Genomic DNA, 18,269 nt, shown 5'->3' with positions numbered 1-18,269 from the left:
GTGGTGCAGCAGAACTGACGAAGCTTCTTGCACCGAGGATCATTCATTTATGAACGTTCAATCGTGCGAGTTAAAATTATTTGGGTCTGCTGACCGCAAATATGAAATCTTGTGATTACTCGACAAATTATTGCTGTAATCAAGTGCGCTTCTATAGTATAATATACTGTGGGCAAAAGCCTCTGGCAATGATCATTCGTTTCATTAACGTTTGACCGGAGCTAGTCGCAAATATTGCGCAGTGTGCAAAAGCAGCGTGACGCAGTTTACAACCGCTTAGCGCTCTTATGCATTGTGTGAGAGCACTGCCATGTATATCTGCTCGGTATCGCCAGATGCCTGAGCGAATGACGAAGTTCGTTGTGAAAACGGCGTTCTTTTTGAATATTATACTTTAAACGCATAGCTCAATCAATTCTTTGGGCGCTAGATGAAAGTCTAGTGTTTTAAAGTCGATTGTAGTAAACGCTTGCGTTAGTATTCTATATACTCTGCACATTTTATTCAAATTGTGCGAATTTGAACATTCGCTTCATTGCGTTGTTTTAAGAAAATGAAAAATCAGCGAAAGTAGATTTTTCAATCTCACACACAGTGAAATATTCATATTTCAATTTTAAAGCGAGGACGTTTGTTTTTGGACCACAACGTGCTCTAAAATTGCTAAAGTGGTTGCGCGTCCTAGAGAATTTATTTTCTTGCGACCCCCCATATAGCCTGTCCAGACCCTCGCGGTGATGGTTCGCACGGTAACCCGAGGCGACCCGTCGCTGCAGGTCAAACTGTCGTAGACCGTGTCTAGAATAATATACGCCGTATATGTTCGGATGTCGGTTTACGGCCCGGTTCTGGACCTTATTTATAAGTGTTCAACCATACTGTACAGCATATCCGCGGGCATGTGTCGTTGACGCAAAGACTCTTATGCGGAAAATAAAATATACAAATGCAATCAACTCAATACTCTCCGAGCGAGAATAAAAGTTAGTTATAACGATGAATTCTTATAATGAATTCGCCCCGACATTTTCAATCTAACGAAGGGTAAAGAGACTGTTTGAAATTAACTGGGTCTGCGGACCGCAAATTTCATGTACGGACCGCCGTTTCGACGGTTGTTAAAGGTCTAGCCTCTGTGTAAGCGCAGAATATATATAAAATATCAAGTCGCGATGTAAACTGTTCGTTATGTTCAGGGAATATCGTACGACTCAGATATATATATATTTAAGAAAATTCGTTGTTTAGAAATATTCATCGAACTTTTCTATACAAAGTGTGGTCTCTCGGGTGACGCCGAGGGACATTTACGCACTATGCTATTATATATATTGAAATGTATTGGGGTTGTTGGTAACGTGTTCGTATTGACCTCCTAGTCAAATACAGCCTTGCCGAGCGGTGGTTATAGAAATAGTAAGCTTCGGATTTGCCTTGAGTTCTTATTAAGATATTGGCTGAAATATCACTTCTAAAGAACAATACTGATTGACTATTTCAACAACACTTTATTAGCACCCACAATGATGATTAACAATTGTCTTTACACGACTAATATTGCGACTCTGCTGAGGCCAACAGCAACTATGCTGTGGCCTACAGCAACTCTGATGTGACTATGGCAACTATGACATAATAAATACAACTCTTTTGTGATTCCACCAACTTTGACTTCCAACTCAATCAGTACTCTTTATATACTGCTTAAGTGGGACTGCAAACACCTTACGATGGCGTATTTAAAGTATTTGCTGATCGTGATAATTACTGCAATCGATATCGAATTTGACATATCAGCATTGCTATTACACAATGCAGCATTATCGATTGCTATTACACAATACGCCACCCCTAAAGTGTCTGTCAGTCCCTTGACAGATTAAAAAAAAAAATTACGGGAGTTTGTGCTTCTCCTCCCCCTTGGAAAAATTATTGTCCTCATTAATTACTTAAGCATAATTTCATTCTAAAAAAAAAAATTAATAAACAAAAATTTTCTAAATTTACCTAAAACTTCGATAATGGTTGCTTAATTTTATAATATAATCTGAAATCTTTCTTGTTTTATATTTGTTTAGGTAAATTTAAATTACAGAATTTATTTTATTTAAAAAAATCAAAATCATAATATTTGCTTAAAAAAAACACCTATAAAATTTTTTTCATTGTAATTTGTTGTAATTAATGAAGATTGCATTTAATTGAAATAAGACAAAATTAAAAATCACAAGTAAATTGATTTCAAGAATAATATATGTTTTTAAATGAGTTGACATAATATCAGACTTGCTGCTTTATTCTAGTGGAGTCGAGAATTAGAATTGGAAAACGAAATTTAAATATGATATGGCTTCATATAATGAAATGGTACAATAAATTATTATTTATTTCTATAAACTCCAATTTATTTATTTATTATTATGTAATTAAACTCGCATTTTACTACTATCAATTAATGCAGAAATGTAAATGTAAAAAGTAAATTGTAAACAATAAAAATAAAATATCGATAATTAAATTAATTAAACGTGAATTATATAAAATTTTCGATGTAATAATTGTTTTTATATATGAGTGCAATTTGACTATTATTTCTTCTATCTCAGCTCAATTTTTCTGACGTAGTATGCAATTTAATACTATCTGAATTCAATCAAACACTCAAGTTGTATAATTCGTGTTACTGCTATGTCAATGTATGTAGCATAAAAATGATTAGGTAGACGAAAAAGAAAAGGTTTTTGACCTCTTTGATTTAAACTGTTTATAGATTGTATTTAAATATGATGCTTTTGGAAAATTTATGTGATATAATTAATTTGAATTTTGATTAATTGATCTAATTGCTACATACTTGAACATTAACAATAGATTCCTGGGCCTTTTTGATTTGATTTTTGAACTTTTGAAGAACTTCAATATTAGAAATAATACATTTAGAAATAATAAAATATTAGTGGCGATTCAACTTTGGAATCATTACACAATAATTTTTGTATTTTATGTAAATGCGAAATATTGATACAACACTTACAAGTTAATTTTTGTTTGTGAGTGTATAAAACTTTAAATGTAATATAAATTTAATTTAATGTAATAAATGATTGGTGTTATAACTGTATTGAACGCTTGAAAATTATAGTTGATTATTATCAATATATATATATATAAAAATTAAAAATTTTAAATAATACGAAATAATTTACTATAAAGTAATTTAATAAATCAAAGATAAATTTTCAAATTTAATGAGATAATAATTGGATATTAATATGTTGAACATTGATAATATACTCAAATTTTCAAATAATTATAGAGCAAAGTTTTGTAATAAACATTAAGATTCATACAGATTCGCAAGGTTTGCAAAATAAATCATAAATGAATTAAGTCTAGTATTGTTTTGAAACTGTATCGTTCACGTTATATTATATTTTTTTATTTAAATTTCAAAAGAGAAATATGATGAATCCTTTAACACTATTAACCCAAATAATCGAAAAATACAAATAGTATGTACAATTACTTACATTTAACTAGAATTTACTCAAAGATTTAGTAAAATAATGCAATTATTATAATCGGAAGGAATATTACTTAAATTTATTTACTAAAGAAAAAATTACTTTAATATAGATGCAGCTAAAGTTTATAAACGTTGTGCGTTCAATAAATTTACTATAACACCATGAAATTAGAAAATCATTTTGTATCAATAATTCTAACATAAATATTTTTCTATTTTTTTTTTCTTTATTGCGGGAATAGTTTGTAATATATTATTGACATGAACTTGGTAGAACGGGCAGATGATTATTTAAAATAATACTATTTTATTATCAATATTTTTTTTAAAAAGTTAAATTAATCAGTATATTCATCGGGTGTAAAAATAAAATATTTAGAAAGAAAATTGTGCAATTTAGTGCACTTTACAAGTTACTTGATCTCTGAGGTTCTATATAAGCCAAATAGTCATCAATAACATGTTGTTAGCTTTACTAACAAAATTCAATATTATGAGGGATTTTAAATCCTACAATTATTCTTTTGGGTTTTTAATAACTCTATATATGTCCTTTAATAATTTTAACAGATTTCCCAATAAGTTTACCGGAACTATTAAAAATGTGAAAATCTGAAATGAGAGAACCTTTATGTCTCTTTTATTAATTATTGGCAGATTTCCCAATAAGTTTACCGGAACTGTACATGAAATGTGGAAGTCTGTAATAAGAGGACCTTCAGGCACATTGGCTATAGAAACGGCATTAATAGCCAAATTTGAATCATTCAAATCATCATTTGAATCAAATTTTATATCATCCTGAATCGACGATATCGACGATGTTGGCGTTAGACCGCTCGAAAGCCGGGTTACTAACTTTATCAACATAAATAAAATGATTCGCGATTGCAGGGAATAAATATTAATTTAAATGAAAATTTTATCATTCTGAACTGCGATATCATCTGTGTTGGCGTTAGACCGCTCGAAAGCCGGGTTACTAACTTTAAACTGATTCGCGAAGTTCAAGGAATGAATATTAGTTGAAGATGACTCCTTAAACCTTCAGAGAATTCTATATAAAACTATAAAAATTAAAATTATGTTTTAGCTCGTGATTGTTAAAACTGCTGTAATAGTTATTTAATCAACTGGCCGCTGTTATAGAATTATTAACCCAAGCTACCATTCTAATCTATATTGATTGACATAAAAATAATTACACTAACAGGATTTTTATCTACATAATTTCCATCTTAAAAAAAAAATCTCTTCAAATCTTAGATGAACTGGTTGTCATTCCTGGATGTGCAAATTTATTGTCCAAAGAAAAAATGGTTAACTTTGCCTGGGGAGAGTTGCTGACATCTTCTGGCAGTGTGATGTCCGATAAAGGAAAATAAATTTGTCACTTACTTAGAATGAGTCGCTGTCGTTGCGGGTTGCTTACGGTTTAGTGTTGGTAGAGCCGCCACCTTACTACCCTTAGTTCCTCAAATTAGTATCGCTGGATTGCTGGAACCGCCCTTGAGTCTGCAGCCTCCGGGTTGTGAAAAACTCGGTTTTCACGTTCACAGGCAACGTCGAATACTAATTCTTCACTACAAGGTATCTCACCGCTGGACACCATGAAATGTATTGGGGTTGTTGGTAACGTGTTCGTATTGACCTCCTAGTCAAATACAGCCTTGCCGAGCGGTGGTTATAGAAATCGTAGGCTTCGGATTTGCCTTGAGTTCTTATTAAGATATTGGCTGAAATATCACTTCTAAAGAACAATACTGATTGACTATTTCAACAACACTTTATTAGCACCCACAATGATGATTAACAATTGTCTTTACACGACTAATATTGCGACTCTGCTGAGGCCAACAGCAACTATGCTGTGGCCTACAGCAACTCTGATGTGACTATTGCAACTATGACATAATAAATACAACTCTTTTGTGGTTCCACCAACTCTGACTTCCAACTCAATCAGTACTCTTTATATACTGCTTAAGTGGGACTGCAAACACCTTACGATGGCGTATTTAAAGTATTTTGCTGATTGTGATAATTACTGCAATCGATATCGAATTTGGCATATCAGCATTGCTATTACACAATGCAGCATTATCGATTGCTATTACACAATAATATAGCACCCTGGTTGATCCTGCCAGTAGTATATGCTTGTCTCAAAGATTAAGCCATGCATGTCTCAGTGCAAGCCACATTAAGGTGAAACCGCGAATGGCTCATTACATCAGTTATGGTTCCTTAGATCGTACCCACATTACTTGGATAACTGTGGTAATTCTAGAGCTAATACATGCAAATAGAGTTCCGACCAGAGATGGAAGGAATGCTTTTATTAGATCAAAACCAATCGGTGGCGGGCTTGCCTTGCTCACCGTTTGACTTAGTGACTCTGAATAACTTTGTGCTGATCGCACGGTCTAGTACCGGCGACGCATCTTTCAAATGTCTGCCTTATCAACTGTCGATGGTAGTTTCTGCGACTACCATGGTTGTTACGGGTAACGGGGAATCAGGGTTCGATTCCGGAGAGGGAGCCTGAGAAACGGCTACCATATCCAAGGAAGGCAGCAGGCGCGCAAATTACCCACTCCCGGCACGGGGAGGTAGTGACGAAAAATAACGATACGGGACTCATCCGAGGCCCCGTAATCGGAATGAGTACACTTTAAATCCTTTAACGAGGATCTATTAGAGGGCCAGTCTGGTGCCAGCAGCCGCGGTAATTCCAGCTCTAATAGCGTATATTAAAGTTGTTGCGGTTAAAAAGCTCGTAGTTGAATCTGTGTCCCACACTGTCGGTTCACCGCTCGCGGTGTTCAACTGGCATGTCTGTGGGACGTCCTACCGGTGGGCTTAGCCCGTCAAAAGGCGGCCCAACTCAAAATCCTACCACGGTGCTCTTCACCGAGTGTCGAGGTGGGCCGGTACGTTTACTTTGAACAAATTAGAGTGCTTAAAGCAGGCTCATTCGCCTGAATATTGTGTGCATGGAATAATGGAATAGGACCTCGGTTCTATTTTGTTGGTTTTCGGAATTCCGAGGTAATGATTAATAGGGACAACTTGGGGCATTCGTATTGCGACGTTAGAGGTGAAATTCTTGGATCGTCGCAAGACGGACAGAAGCGAAAGCATTTTCCAAATGTGTTTTCATCAATCAAGAACGAAAGTTAGAGGTTCGAAGGCGATCAGATACCGCCCTAGTTCTAACCATGAACGATGCCAGCTAGCGATCCGCCGAAGTTCCTCCGATGACTCGGCGGGCAGCTTCCGGGAAACCAAAACTTTTGGGTTCCGGGGGAAGTATGGTTGCAAAGCTGAAACTTAAAGAAATTGACGGAAGGGCACTACAAGGAGTGGAGCCTGCGGCTTAATTTGACTCAACACGGGAAACCTCACCAGGTCCGGACACCGGAAGGATTGACAGATTGAGAGCTCTTTCTTGATTCGGTGGGTGGTGGTGCATGGCCGTTCTTAGTTGGTGGAGCGATTTGTCTGGTTAATTCTGATAACGAACGAGACTCTAGCCTGCTAAATAGGCGTACTTTCCGGTATCGCAAAGACCCTCCGCTTCGGCTTCGGTCGTTGTTGGTTGTGGTTCTTACTACCGGCGTACAAATATATCTTCTTAGAGGGACAGGTGGCATTTAGTCGCACGAAATTGAGCAATAACAGGTCTGTGATGCCCTTAGATGTTCTGGGCCGCACGCGCGCTACACTGAAGAGATCAGCAGGTTTTCCTTGGCCGAAAGGTCCGGGTAATCCGTTGAAGCCTCTTCGTGCTAGGGATTGGGACTTGCAATTCTTCCCCATGAACGAGGGATTCCTAGTAAGCGCGAGTCATAAGCTTGCGTTGATTACGTCCCTACCCTTTGTACACACCGCCCGTCGCTACTACCGATTGAATTATTTAGTGAGGTCTTCGGACCGGTGCGCGGCAGCGTTTTGACATTGCCGATGTTGCTGGGAAGATGACCAAACTTGATTATTTAGAGGAAGTAAAAGTCGTAACAAGGTTTCCGTAGGTGAACCTGCGGAAGGATCATTAACGTACATTTACTATTTAGTGAATGAAACGTGTGCGATATGTCGTATAACCTACGACGTATAAATTTTTAAGGCGTCTCGCAACGATGGATCATTCGTTTCATTAACGTTTGACCGGAGCTAGTCGCAAAATATTGCGCAGTGTGCAAAAGCAGCGTGACGCGGTTTACAACCGCTTAGCGCTCTTATGCATTGTGTGAGAGCACTGCCATGTATATCTGCTCGGTATCGCCAGATGCCTGAGCGAATGACGAAGTTCGTTGTGAAAACGGCGTTCTTTTTGAATATTATACTTTAAACGCATAGCTCAATCAATTCTTTGGGCGCTAGATGAAAGTCTAGTGTTTCAAAGTCGATTGTAGTAAACGCTTGCGTTAGTATTCTATATACTCTGCACATTTTATTCAAATTGTGCGAATTTGAACATTCGCTTCATTACGTTGTTTTAAGAAAATGAAAGATCAGCGAAAGCAGATTTTTCAATCTCACACACAATGAAATATTCATATTTCAATTTTGAAACGAGGTCTCGTATCTCGGACCGAAAAGCGAAAGCTTTACGGTGTACTAATTGTAACCATAATAAACATACTAGTTTCAGAATCGCCCGAGTTATCTTAAACGATTTCGAGGGAATCACGATTGAAACATGTATAAATATATATAAAATCACCCTGAACGGTGGATCACTTGGCTCGTGGGTCGATGAAGAACGCAGCTAATTGCGCGTCGATATGTGAACTGCAGGATACATGAACATTGACATTTCGAACGCACATTGCGGTCCTCGGATACTGTTCCCGGACCACCTCTGGCTGAGAGTCGTATAACATTACCAGACTGCCGCTTGCTTTAAACGGCTTGCCGGCGAATGATGGAGTTACACGTATATGCGTGCTCTTAAATAATTCACTCAACGTGTGAGCCAGTCCACTTTGCAACATCGGACATTTCCGTTCGTTGACGTTCTGTGGGATTACGGCGGGTTGTGTGTCCTAGAGATTTTATATTCTTGCGACCCTCCCAATAACCGGAAACCCGAACTCTTCGAAATGCGGTTTCGTTCCGGCAAATTTGGACGATTCAAAGGTTCCTCGTCGATTTTGTGTGCGCTTGCTTACTAACGTTTGGAAGCACATCATAATCATAAAACGACCTCAGAGCAGATGAGATTACCCGCTGAATTTAAGCATATTACTAAGCGGTGGAAAAGAAACTAACTAGGATTCCCTTAGTAGCGGCGAGCGAACAGGGAAGAGCCCAGCACTAAATCCCGCGGCCGGAGACTGACGCTGGGAAATGTAGTGTTAGGGAGGATCCGATTATCTCGGTGCGTTGCGGCGAGTTCAAGTCCATCTTGAATGGGGCCATTTACCCATAGAGGGTGCCAGGCCCGTAGCGACCGTTGCGCGTATCGAGAGGATCTCTCCTCAGAGTCGAGTTGCTTGAGAGTGCAGCTCTAAGTGGGTGGTAAACTCCATCTAAGGCTAAATATGACCACGAGACCGATACCGAACAAGTACCGTGAGGAAAAGTTGAAAAGAACTTTGAAGAGAGAGTTCAAGAGTACGTGAAACCGTTCAGGGGTAAACCTGAGAAACCCGAAAGATCGAAAGGAGAGATTCAATGTCATCGTTGTCTTCCATTTAGTGGCGTGCGATTGACCGTGATTCGTCCTGCGATACGCCGTTGGTTTATGTGTCAGGCGGCGTTGGCATGCACTTCTCTCTCAGTAGGACGTCGCGACCCGTTTGGTGTCGATCTACGACCGCGGCGGTAGCCTGTCACGAATTTATTTGCGCCAGACCCCGCGTGCTCCGGCCGACTGCCAGACGGTATAAATGATATGGTATAGGGTCGCTTTTAAGCGTTCGGCCGGTTGCAAGCACGGACGGTTATTGGCCGTCGGACCTAGTCCGGCATCGATGCCGCCTCGAGCTGTTAGCTACCGTGTTCTCGAACGGACTCTATTACCGCTCAGCGATGCTATTGCTTTGGGTACTTTCAGGACTCGTCTTGAAACACGGACCAAGGAGTCTAGCATGTGCGCGAGTCATTGGGAAATACAAAACCTAAAGGCGCAATGAACGTAAAGGTTTGCTTAAGTAAACTGAGGGATGACGTACCGCATCTACGGATGCGTGCTTGCAATCCCGAGACGTCTCACTCTCATTGCGAGAAGAGACGTACTCAGAGCGTACACGCTAATACCCGAAAGATGGTGAACTATGCCCGGTCAGGTCGAAGTCAGGGAAAACCCTGATGGAGGACCGTAGCGATTCTGACATGCAAATCGATCGTCGGAACTGGGTATAGGGGCGAAAGACTAATCGAACCATCTAGTAGCTGGTTCCCTCCAAAGTTTCCCTCATAGCTGGCATTCGATGAGCGAGTCTCATCCGGTAAAGCGTATGATTAGAGGCCTTGGGGCCGAAACGACCTCAACCTATTCTCAAACTTTAAATGGGTGAGATCTCTGGCTTGCTTGAATAGTGAAGCCAGAGATTTGGATCAGAGTGCCTAGTGGGCCATTTTTGGTAAGCAGAACTGGCGCTGTGGGATGAACCAAACGCCGAGTTAAGGCGCCTAAACGACGCTAATGGGATACCATGAAAGGCGTTGGTTGCTTAAGACAGCAGGACGGTGGCCATGAAAGTTGGAATCCGCTAAGGAGTGTGTAACATCTCACCTGCCGAAGCAACTAGCCCTGAAAATGGATGGCGCTGAAGCGTCGTGCCTATACTCGGCCGCCAAGGCATGAGAAACGTTCATAACAGTTCGTTTTGACGCCCTGGTGAGTAGGAGGGTCGCGGTAGTGTGCGCAGAAAGGTTCGGGCGTAAGTCTGCCTGGAGCCGCCATCGGTGCAGATCTTGGTGGTAGTAGCAAATACTCCAGCGAGGCCCTGGAGGACTGACGTGGAGAAGGGTTTCGTGTGAACAGCCGTTGCACACGAGTCAGTCGATCCTAAGCCCCAGGAGAAATCCTATGTTGATGTTGGTGTATTTTATTTTGAATAAAATTTCACACCCATCGGGCGAAAGGGAATCCGGTTTCTATTCCGGAACCCGGCAGCGGAACCGTTTACAAGTCGGGCCCTCGCAATAGAGTTCGTCGGGGTAACCCAAAATGACCTGGAGACGCCGTCGGGAAATACGGGAAGAGTTTTCTTTTCTGTATGAGCGTTCGAGTTCCCTGGAATCCTCTAGAAGGGAGATAGGGTTTGGAACGCGAAGAGCACACTGTTGCGGCGGTGTCCGTATCTTCCCCTCGGAACTTGAAAATCCAGGAGAGGGCCACGGTAGGTGTCGCGCCGGTTCGTACCCATATCCGCAGCAGGTCTCCAAGGTGAAGAGCCTCTAGTCGATAGATAAATGTAGGTAAGGGAAGTCGGCAAATTGGATCCGTAACTTCGGGATAAGGATTGGCTCTGAGGATCGGGGCGTGCCGGGCTTGGTTGGAAAGCGGGCGTAGGCCGATGTGCCGGGCCTGGGCAAGGTGAAATTGTCCTTGTGATTTAGATCCGAGCTCGGTCCCGTGTCTAGGCCCCCCGCGGATCTTTCTTGCTGCGAGGTTTCTGTGCCGGCTTCGGTCGGTCAGTCGTACTCTTCGGCCGCAATTCAAGGTCAGCTCAGAACTGGCACGGACTAGGGGAATCCGACTGTCTAATTAAAACAAAGCATTGCGATGGCCCTAGCGGGTGTTGACGCAATGTGATTTCTGTCCAGTGCTCTGAATGTCAACGTGAAGAAATTCAGGCAAGCGCGGGTAAACGGCGGGAATAACTATGACTCTCTTTTGGTTGGAGACGCTTGCCCACCTTGCGTGGAATGGGAAAAATGGCAGGACATGGAGATTGTGGAGGAGCTCAACGAGGCGTCCGCCCAGCTCGAAGACCTTAAACAGTCCCTAGAAGCTGGTGTCGAACCTGGTGATGTGTACGAACGCATTGATAACCTCGTTGAGTGCGTCTTGACCCCTGTTCTTGTCAGTAAACCCCCACAAACATCGTGGAGAAAAGGTAGGGAGGTACATGGTCGCAGGCGCAATCGAGGCCAGCGCAGAAACCAGCGTAGGTTTAACTACCCAAGGCATCAAGACCTGTACCATAACTGCCCCAATAAACTGGTTGAGTCGATAATCTCTGGCTGCAATACGGTGGACAACAACATTCGTCCACCAACAGGGGACATTAAGACACTATATGACGGATTCTGGAGAACCGCATGGGAAGGTAGTTTTCCCATCGTCGATCGAAAGCCTGCTATATGAGTGCTCGAAAGTATCCCCGTAATAGCTCCCAACACCATCCGGGAGCGAATTAGGCGTATTAACGCAAAAAAGGCTGTTGGACCGAGCGGTGTGAGTAAGGCAGACCTTACCAGGCTCAAAGGGACGGAAACTGTATTAGCCCGGCTCTTTAACATAATTGTCTGGTCCAGGTACTTCCACAAGTCCTGGAGGGTTTGTACTACTACTCTCATACCCAAGAAGGGTAAGGATTGTTCTAAGGCGGAGAACTGGCGCCCAATTACTATAGCGTCGCTCTTGGCAAGACTTTTCTTCGGTGTCATCGAAAATGGCTTCCGGAGATGTATAACCCTTAATAATCGGCAAAAAGGGTTCACCCTGGAAAATGGGTGCTTTCTTAACATCTTCGCATTAAGCGAACTTACAAAGTTTGCCAAGAGACATAACGGGTTGTCATGTGCCGTATTGGACATATCCAAAGCCTTCGATACGATTCCACATGCCGCAATCAGAGACGCGTTGGTTCGACTAGGTTTACCCAGCCACACAAGAGAACTGGTGATGTCCATGCATGAGAACATCCGCACCGAGATCAAGCTGGGGAATGATAAGATTGCGGTTGATATCAAGCGTGGAGTCAAGCAGGTAGACCCGCTTTCTCCACTGCTCAGGGCGACTTACAAGGGTTGGATAAGATTCTTCGCAACTTTGTAAGCGAAATCTTCCACCTTCCTCACTCCACCGGCTCTGCTTTTCTACACACCTCCCCGGGAAACGGAGGACTTGGCCTACCGCGAGTGGCTACCTACTCCTTCCTTAGATTGATGGTCAGATGTCGAGACTCCGGCGACCCCTTTTTGGAGGCATTGTGGGAACAGAACAACGTCGGTACCAAAGTTGCTGAGTTGGCATATCGTGCAGGCATTAGAGGTGCCCTAACCATCAAGGCCATAGAAAGTGCGAAGAGAGGAGCGAGGATGAGTTTAGAAGATGGGCGAGTTGCGCGTCCCAGGGTCTAGGAGCTCCATGTTTCCGAAAGGACCGAATCGGGAATTCCTGGCTCTGGAGGCCCCACCTTCTCAAGGGCAACTCACGCTATATCGATGCTCTTCGCCTTCGTACAAATACGTTCGGATGCAAAGCAGCCCTTGCTAGAGCAACACCCATGAACGACATAAAATGCCGACGATGTCACTCCGCCAATGAGACCCTTGGACATGTGCTGGGCCAGTGTTCCTTTGTTAAGCCGCAGAGAATACATAGACACAACGAGATCGTGACTCTATGTCGTAATGATTTTATCGACAAGTACCCTGCTGGACACTATATGACCGAAGCGACGTTCACTGTTGACGGGAAACGGCTTAGGCCCGACCTCGTTCTCTGGGACGGCGATCGATCATATATTGTCGATATTACTGTTAGATTTGAGCAGGGCAATTCTCTCGGCAAAGCCTATTCCGAAAAAATCCAAAAATATGAGTGCCTCTACCCAGAGGTACTCAACGTCACGGGCACTACACACTGCCGGGTTCTCCCGATAGTTGTTGGGTCTCGTGGCGCCCTACCCCCAAGCACCCTACTCAATATATCCCTCCTTTCGAAACATCCTAAAAGCACTGGTCTAACCTCGTCCCTTGTTGCCCTAAGAACATCCATCGAGATGAGCAACAGATTTCTCGACGGATAGTGTGCGATGTTGGCGGTTCCCCACACAACTACACTCGGACCATGACTTCTACTGACGAAACTAATTTGAACTGGGCGGTGACCTCCTGAAGCGCACCCCGCATGTGTCGGAGCTGCGGGCTCAAATGATTCCCATATATTCATTCAATGATTCCTAATAGCGCAGAAGGACAGTCACGGGAGGCCCATTTGTGATGTCTGTAATGTCCCATTTATGTTATGTGTAGCCCTTCTGGCTTGTGAGGCATTTGACAGGTTATTATTTCCTCCCCTTGTTTTCCTTCTTTATCCTATAATAGCCCGTAAAAGGCAGCAGATACCTCCGCGCGGTGCCCCGTAGACGGTCCTTGATCGCACTGCATCTCTACGGGGATTCAGGGCGATCGGTGGCTGACTAAACTCTGCTGTTCCCTGCAAAGTAGGTTGCGGATGGACCTGCGAGGGATCCTCTACATCAGTATTGAATTGGACCGGTAGCGATCCGCGTTGCTGCTACTCGGTCTCCAACACTGGTGGTTTTTCCATGCCTGGGCCGGCGATGGCCTCGGTGGGAAGTGGGTGGTTCCCGTGGGAGAGACTTGTTAATCCTGCGTCACAATAGCGCATGATGGAACCGCGGCTATTAGGGTGTTTTTGTCTCTGACATAGCACTCTGGTCTCGAGGAAATCATGCGCTAAATAAATCGCGACTGGTCGAAACCCAGGAAGTATCCCGACACTGGGACAGATTTAGCCAAATGCCTCGTCATCTAACTAGTGACGCGCATGAATGGATTAACGAGATTCCCACTGTCCCTATCTACTTTCTAGCGAAACCACTGCCAAGGGAACGGGCTTGGAAAAATTAGCGGGGAAAGAAGACCCTGTTGAGCTTGACTCTAGTCTGGCATTGTAAGGAGACATGTAAGGTGTAGCATAAGTGGGAGATAGTAATATCGTCGGTGAAATACCACTACTTTCATCGTTTCTTTACTTACTCGATTGGGCGGAAAGCGTGCGTCGAAAACTTGCGTTCTGACCGTCACGGTTTTCTAGAGCCAAGCGCATAAGAGTGGTGTGAGCCATTGCGCCGATCGCCAACAATACTCTAGCGTGATGCGATTCGAGGAAACTGCTAGGCGGGGAGTTTGACTGGGCGGTACATCTGTCAAATAATAACGCAGGTGTCCTAAGGCCAGCTCAGCGAGGACAGAAACCTCGCGTAGAGCAAAAGGGCAAATGCTGGCTTGATCCCGTTGCTCAGTGTGCACAGGGACTGCGAAAGCATGGCCTATCTATCCTTTTGGTTTGAAGAGTTTTCAGCAAGAGGTGTCAGAAAAGTTACCACAGGGATAACTGGCTTGTGGCAGCCACGCGTTCATAGCGACGTTGCTTTTTGATCTTTCGATGTCGGCTCTTCCTATCATTGCGAAGCAGAATTCGCCAAGCGTTGGATTGTTCACTCACAAATAGGGAACGTGAGCTGGGTTTAGACCGTCGTGAGACAGGTTAGTTTTACCCTACTGATGAATCGCCGTTGCGATAGTAATCCTGCTCAGTACGAAAGGAACCGCAGGTTCGGACATTTGGTTCACGCACTCGGTCGAGCGGCCGGTGGTGCGAAGCTACCATCCGTGGGATTATGCCTAAACGCCTCTAAGGCCGTATCCTTTCTAGACAAAGTAAGCAACGATATCTCTAAGAATCTCGTGAGTCGAAAGGCTCAATACAATGTGATTTATTAGGTATTCGGCACACGCCGTTTATCGCACGAGCCATTTTTAACCGAATGGGGCGCGATATCCGTCCGTTATATCTGTCTTGCCTATAGCGGTCGATCATGGGTTACTAGTTCGATGTAGAGACTCGGAATCGTTTGTAAACGACTTAGGTACCTGGCGGGGTGTTGTACTCGGCAGAGCAGTTACCACGCTGCGATCCGTTGAGACTCAGCCCTTGGCTTGGGAATTCGTCATGTTGGCTTGACGTCACCCCACGCTATTAGAGCATAAGCCTTAAGCCGTCGCATTGCAGCATGCCACAATCAGTAGGCTTGACAGTCGAAAACTTGTACAAGCTGTACATGTGACACTTCTTCGGTATCTACCTAGCTATTTTGTACAACGTGCGTGAGTCAGCACGTAAATCAAAACTTATCGACAAATTCCAATACTAGAAATATTCATTATTTTGTTCAATAACCATAATGTCAAGAGAATAGTTATAAATATTTTGTAAGTTTACGAAATATATGTTTTTAAGAGAAACTTTTCATTATTTTTTAATATAAATATATGATATAATTCATTAAATTCTAAATAGGGAGAATGTTTTTTGCTAAATTTCTTGGAAATGCGTACAAGTTGCTAATAAGCAAAGTACGTATAAGTTATCTATAATGCAAAATGCGTGCAAGTTGTCAATGTGTAAAATACGTGCAAGTTGTCAATTTGCAGAATGCGTGCAAGTTGTCAATTTGCAGAATACGTGTAAGTTGTCAATGTGCAAAATACGTGCAAGTTGCTATTTTCATTTATTTTTTGTAATATACACTAAATAATTAGTAACTTCCAACCTATAAATATTTCGATTCTTTTATAATAAAATATTCAGTATATTTATTTCCTTTTTAACAAAATATTCAGTATTTATATATAATTTCAAACTACATCTAGTAAACTTTTAAGGGACATTAGCGAGTAAGCCTAACCTAGAATCATGCATCGAAACAGGTTAAAAACATTTTCCGGCTTTTTGAAATCAGTAACTTACGGGTACATCAGACTACATCAAGTAAAATTTTAGAGGACATTAGCGAGTAAGCCTAACCTAGAATCATGCAACGAAACAGGTTAAAAACATATTCCGGCTTTTTGAAATCAGTAACTTACGGGTACATCAGACTACATCAAGTAAACTTTTAGGGGACATTAGCGAGTAAGCCTAACCTAGAATCATGCATCAAAACAGGTTAAAAACATTTTCCGGCTTTTTGAAATCAGTAACTTACGGGTACATCAGACTACATCAAGTAAACTTTTAGGGGACATTAGCGAGTAAGCCTAACCTAGAATCATGCATCGTAACAGGTTAAAAACATTGTCCGGCTTTTTGAAATCAGTAACTTACGGGTACATCAGACTACATCAAGTAAACTTTTAGGGGACATTAGCGAGCAAGCCTAACCTAGAATAATGCATCGAAACAGGTTAAAAACATTTTCGGGCTTTTTGAAACCAGTAACTTACGAGTACATCAGACTACATCAAGTAAACTTTTAGGGGACATTAGCGAGTAAGCCTAACCTAAAATCATGCATCGAAACAGGTTAAAAACATTTTCCGGCTTTTTGAGATCAGTAACTTACGGGTACATCAGACTACATCAAGTAAACTTTTAAAGAACATTAGCGAGTAATCCTAACCTAGAATCATGCAACGAAACAGGTTAAAAAATTTTTCCGGCTTTTTGAAATCAGTAACTTACGGGTACATCAGACTACATCAAGTAAACTTTTAGGGGACATTAGCGAGTAAGCCTAACCTAGAATCATGCATCGAAACAGGTTAAAAACATTTTCCGGCTTTTCGAAATCAGTAACTTACGGGTACATCAGACTACATCAAGTAAACTTTTAGGGGACATTAGCGTGTAAGCCTAACCTAGAATCATGCATCGAAACAGGTTAAAAACATTTTCCGGCTTTTTGAAATCAGTAACTTACGGGTACATCAGACTACATCAAGTAAACTTTTAGGGGACATTAGCGAGTAAGCCTAACCTAGAATCATGCATCGAAACAGGTTAAAAACATTTTCCGGCTTTTTGAAATCAGTAACTTACGGGTACATCAGACTACATCAAGTAAACTTTTAGGGGACATTAGCGAGTAAGCCTAACCTAGAATCATGCATCGAAACAGGTTAAAAACATTTTCCGGCTTTTTGAAACCAGTAACTTACGGGTACATCAGACTACATCAAGTAAACTTTTAGGGGACATTAGCGAGTAAGCCTAACCTAGAATCTTGCATCGAAACAGGTCAAACTACTTTTGTAGAAAAATATTGTTTTTGGGTTTTTAGGAATGACATATATTTATTCTATTATTTATTTACATGACATGGTTTAAATACAACATTTTTATTTCTTTAAGTTACATTTTTATTTAAAATATAATTTCTTACATTTAGCTAATACAATTTAAATAAATTAATATCTGAAATCTTGCTTGCTTTCCAGTCGAGGATGCTTTTCACGAGATAGTAGTGTCGCTGTCATAACACCTTCGCGATTTTGCTCTAATACGCGTTTTGATACATTAGCCAGTAATTGAACATGTCTCTCAGTTCCCTGAATGTGGACCGGAATTTTAGGGTCACTCCATGGACACTCATTGCTTTGTAGATATTGTACTAGATGTTCATGAGGAATATTTAGCGTAAAGGCTGGTTCGGATATATTTGAATAATCATCCATATCTATCATATTAGTATAGTCGGTGCATTCGAAATTTATTTCGGGTGTTTTGTAATCTCTCAATTGCGTCAGGTCTTTCACATTATTACAGTAATATAAGATTTTTCTTATAGCTGAATCTCGTATTTCCTTTTTATTATCAAACAACATTGCTAATAAAATATTTTCCGAGTGAGCATAGTATGCGTTTTCTTTAGCAACATTGTTTACAATTTGTCTTAAATTCGTGTCTAAATATTGCGTCCAGCTAATAAATTTATAAAATAATATACTACCATACACCACAGAGTTG

At 41.6% G+C, this 18,269-nt stretch overlaps 2 non-coding genes and 1 pseudogene across 2 annotated transcripts; all 3 read left to right on the top strand.

Annotated features, from left to right (window-relative positions):
* The first annotated feature begins 5,656 nt into the window (after positions 1 to 5,656).
* Positions 5,657 to 7,583, top strand: LOC113380487. Its single transcript, XR_003367422.1, has one exon. It is a non-coding gene; the product is annotated as a small subunit ribosomal RNA (ribosomal RNA).
* Positions 7,584 to 8,252: 669 nt separating this feature from the next.
* On the top strand, positions 8,253 to 8,407 carry LOC113380485. Its single transcript, XR_003367420.1, has one exon. It is a non-coding gene; the product is annotated as a 5.8S ribosomal RNA (ribosomal RNA).
* A 327-nt stretch (positions 8,408 to 8,734) lies between these two features.
* On the top strand, positions 8,735 to 15,472 carry LOC113380488 (annotated as a pseudogene).
* Positions 15,473 to 18,269: the final 2,797 nt, after the last annotated feature.

Source organism: Ctenocephalides felis, unplaced genomic scaffold, assembly GCF_003426905.1.
Source record: "Ctenocephalides felis isolate EL2017-DRISC unplaced genomic scaffold, ASM342690v1 CF-g0.4_SCAFFOLD_02167, whole genome shotgun sequence".
Lineage (NCBI taxonomy): Eukaryota > Metazoa > Arthropoda > Insecta > Siphonaptera > Pulicidae > Ctenocephalides > Ctenocephalides felis.
The sequence above is the reverse complement of the archived record's forward strand: the minus strand, read 5'-3'. Positions and strand labels throughout refer to the sequence as shown.